This window comes from Engraulis encrasicolus, chromosome 24 (assembly GCF_034702125.1).
Source record: "Engraulis encrasicolus isolate BLACKSEA-1 chromosome 24, IST_EnEncr_1.0, whole genome shotgun sequence".
In the NCBI taxonomy this organism is placed as follows: Eukaryota; Metazoa; Chordata; class Actinopteri; order Clupeiformes; family Engraulidae; genus Engraulis; species Engraulis encrasicolus.
Genome location: NC_085880.1, coordinates 22,955,457 through 22,960,456, shown reverse-complemented (window position 1 = coordinate 22,960,456; position 5,000 = coordinate 22,955,457).

Sequence of the window (5,000 nt, the reverse complement as noted above, 5' to 3'; positions counted from 1 at the left end):
CTTTATAAACCCTGGCCAACGATTTTAACTGTATTAAGCCCCAAAATAGTGGCATACCCCTTTAATACTTCTTCGTATTGGTATTGGTTATAATTAAATAATAAATATAATAGTATTTGTATTGGTTCGCATTGAGCTGAAACAGAAAACAGGTTGTTAAAATGCGTTAAATTGCAGGAAATTACATCTAAGAAATACAAAATATTCTGGGGTAAGACCCCCAGACCCCCGCAAAAATGAACTGTCCCGTATTTTATTCATTGATGGTTGGCAATGAATTAATGAAATCAATGAAATGTTGCATAGGATTATCAGTATTGCATTGCTTTCCCAAAATGAGTTTGACACCCCTGATTTAGACATTCTGGCAAGCTACTGCCAGACCTGGGCCCTGACAGTAAATCCAACAAAAACAAAAATCATGATATTCCAAAAGAAACCCAGATGTCAGGAAAACAGATACCTGTTCACTCTGGGCAGCACCGCCCTGGAGCACACGATGCAGTTCACTTACCTGGATCTGGTCATTACTGCATCAGGTAGTTTCAGCAAGGCAGTGAATGCACTCAAACAACGCATGTCGGGCAGAATTAGGCCGTTACCCATTAGCGATACCCATTCAAAAACGAGCATTGAAAATTTGGATGCATTTAAAATCAAGTCCCAAAAATACACTCCAGTTTGAGGCCTTAAAACCCCACAAAGAGTCCCTTATGCCAGCTGGTACTGAAGCTTACTAACCCATTAACAACAACTAATACACATCAAGCTCAGACCAGCACTGCTTCCGAACCAAGAATTTGTGTCAAAACAGCCATCAAACAAGAAAAAGAGAACTATTTGGAACACTGGAAAAATCAAACTACCAGCCAAAGCCATTAGCAGAATATCTCTCTGTCAGAGATGCGAAGCAGAGGCAAATCCTGACCAAATTCAGGCTAAGTGACCACACCCTTGCAGTGGAAACAGGCAGACACAGGAAAACCTGGCTGCCCAAGGAGGACCGAATATGTGGTCACTGTCAGACAGGGGAGGTTGAAACAGGGGTGCACTTCCTTCTTCAGTGTAAAATATCTGAAAATATAAGGAAGCGTTTTTTCAACGATTTTGAAGCCTGCCACCCAGGTTTTGGTACCCTAGAGACTGGCAGAAAGCTGGCCATTCTGTCAAGAGAGGGGCCTCTGGCCCCTTTTGTGGCAAAGTACGTTTCACAATGCCACCTCCTGAGAAAATTACTTTCGGAATAAGTATTATTGCAGCTAGTCACCATCTCTTGGACGATTACTCTACTCAAACCTCAGAAATGTTAATCTTAGTTGGATGCATATAGAAATGTTCATTTGATGCATGTATAAATGTTAGTTGGATATACAGTGCCGCCAGCTAGTATTGGCACCCTTGAAGCTTAAGTACATTATGGGACATATCTCCAAACAACAAATAATAAGGTCAACCAGGATTTTTCTATAGATAGCTTGTGGTTGATACTAAATGTAAAAAGGATCAACAGCAATGAATACTAAACTACGAGAGGGAAAAAATGAAGAAGCTAAAGCTCCTGGAACCACTGGTATTGGCACCCTTTACTGGATACCATTGTGGAAACCTAATTTGACTCAAATATGGTAGATAACAAATGGGAATCACCTTTGACAAATTGCTTTTGCCCATAGGACATGAATTAGGCAAGGATTTTTTTATATTTGTGTTTTAAATAGCCACCTGTTACATCTTGTGTGTCTTTGACAAATGTGAAAACAGATGGGCTGCCTGAGGACACCAGAAATACAATTATTTGCAAAAACAAGACCTCCAAATAATAAAAGGTCATCTCAAAAGACCCTAGTATACCATTTCCAACACTGTGCTGTGTTATTCAGAAATTTGCCAAACAGGGAGCTGTAAAGAACATCCTTGGATGTGGGGTTAAGGGAAGAAATGATGATAGAAGTCTGTAGAAGTCGGTGCAAATAATGACAAAACACAGGGTCTAACATCTACATACCTGAAGGTCAACTTTGAACTGGTTAAGTTTTTTCCAAAAAGCATCACAAGTTAAACACTACACAAAGTTTTGGTTTTTGGTTGGAGGTAAACACAGACCACATTGCTTCATGAAAGTCATAAAAGGGAACACTTGAAGACTGTATAAGAGAATATAGGGAAAGCACAGCCCTTTTATGAATGTTTTAAGGTCAGATGAAGCAATAGTACAGCTTTTCAGTGATGCACACAAACAGCATGTTTGCATATTCTGCAAGAAAGTATTTAAGGAAAAGGACACCCTACCAAAAATCAAGCATGGTGTCAGATCTATAATATTATGTCACCCCATTGATGCATTAGATATTGGAGGCTTTGACCATATCACAGGTATCATGACAGGCATCACAGGTATCATCATGTGTAACACAAATGTGTAACCATGTGCAAGAACACTTGGTTTGAGGTGAAGATCATGCAGAGAGGAAAGAAGAAGAGAGGGGAAAGTTCTATTGGCCTGTATTGTTACCTCACCGACGCCGTCCGCCATTTTGATTTTGGTAGTCAAGGACGCGTCGCCAACGGTTCATTCATTCAGCATCAGTCAAAAACATGGCTAACACCGATCACAATTACGCAAAGGACCCAAATGCCCCAAATACACCAAAATATATAGGCACACAATGTGCTGCTGTAGGGTGTTACAAGTCCACAGGAAGGAACAAGGAGGTGGCATTTCATTCATTTCCCAAAGAAAAAAAAAGGTATAGTTTCGTTTTGATAGCCTAAGCCTGATGTGCAGATGTCAGATGGGCACAATGATATTTGAGCAACATGATGAGAACATTGTGTGTCAAAAGACATAACTTTGTGTGCTTAACTTCTAATGCGAGCACAACATTTAATTTTCTAGGCCTACCGAGTACCTTTTTTCACTTCTGATTTAGAAATGCATACTGTCGATGATCTGCAAGGAAGGCTGTTTTCAATGTCCAGCACCTCCCACCACAGTTTTAGCATAGCATACGTCACCTAGAAACTATTATTTTGCTCGTATATAATACGCCAACGACGTGCCACATCAAGTGCTATATTAACTAATTGTCTTACCTTAAAAGGATGTGTTGGGTAGGCAGATGATGCCACCGTTATGTCGCCGTAAAACAAAGTTGGATAGCCTGCTAGCGCAACAACCCACTGCATGATGAATCGAGGCGCTGAAATGATCTGACAACTGTGCAGTGGGCTTTGTTTATTCGTGTTATGATGATGCCCACATATGCATCTAACATTTTCCTTTCAAAATTTAACTCAATTAACTTTAAAATCGCCAGACTAAAACATATCCACGGCAAAGTATCCAGTCCTTGTCCTATTGAAGTGGAGAAACTCACATAGACTTTCCTCTGACGGAAACTCAATTTCAACAAAAAAGCCAGACCCCTATAATTTGTGTTGTATCTCCCCCTAGTGGCAAAATAGAAAACATGAACCAGCGCAAATGTTAACCAAGGATATCTGTGATATTAAAACACACTACTGTTATTTTCTGCAGGTGTGCAGAATGGATTAATAACATCAGGCGGGAGGACCTATGTGGTTTACAGACCGATGAAATGAAGCATAGGAAAGTATGCAGTGACCATTTCGCCATTTCACAATTTGTGAACCCATTGGACAGGTAGAGACATTGCCATTTCATATTCTGAAAATGACACTTGATACTCTATAAGTTTTCAACATACTGTAAACCCAGATGTTTAGCCTGATTACTTGTGGTAATGTTGCAAATTCAAAACACACATATTCACAAAAAATAATTTAAAATGTTGGGTTGCTTTACAAAAAAAATACAACTAATTACATATTTAGAGAGCCACACATTGAGTGCTCCTCCTCTACCATTGCTGGCTTGAATCAAGCATAAGGCTTTTGCTCCTCACAAGCAGAGAGCGTCGTCAGGATCCGCAACAGGTTACACACACTGTATGACATGGAGAATCATGGCTTGTATTTATGTTCCTTCCAGGATGCTGCAGTCATTCACCGTCTAGCCATGCCCCCTGTTCACCAAAGGCCATTCCAGTCCACTAACAAGAGGCCATCCCCCTCAACCTTTAAGAACTTTGCCATGCACTCAACAATTTGTATATTGCTGCATCTGAGTGGCAAAGCCTTTGTTCATTGTACAAAAAAGTCAATATATGTTCATTTGTGCAACACTAAAGTTTTGATTACACCTTCAACATTTTTTACTCAGACAATTCATAACTGGGCTTACAGTGTGTTTGTAGAAATATAAACATTACAATACTTTGCATTCTGCAGGAAATCTGGCCTACTGCCAATGGCCGTACCCTGGCTAGTAGACTGTCCCAACCCCCCTAAATCTCAAGACACAGTTCGTCCACCACCCCGAAAACGGGTCGCACTTGAAATTGAGACAACAGACTCAGAGATCCTGGATAGTAAGTGATTTAATGGCAAATGGTGGTAACAGATACATTCTGAGTGTTGAACACTGCATAGGTAGTAGTCTGTGCATAAGTCTGTTGTTACAGTCTGTGCATACTGCTGAAGACACCCAGGTGGAGCAGTGCATGTTATCTTGCTCCGACAACTAATTTTTTAATTATTTTTTTTTTTACAAGGAATGTGTAATCTATATAAACAATGCTAATTAAATAAACATAGCCATCATCAAGTTTATCTCTTCAGCATGCTTTTGACTCTTGATCATTTCACCTCAGTAGAGCTGATTTCAAATGAATGTATGAGTCCCCCTCTCAGCTGGAGATGATGTGCTGCGGGTTGTTCAGCCAGGGTGCCAGGGTAGTGCGTGAGGTGCATGTTCTGCTGTCCCAGGAATCTTGTACAGGTGGCTCTTCACACTAAATCTGCCATATGTGGTGAGGAGTGACACAAAAAAGAAAAAATATGCATTATTGTGTTAAGCTTACATGCAATGTTGACTGAGTTGCTAAAAAACTGCCAAACTTAAGGTATTCTCTGAGTTG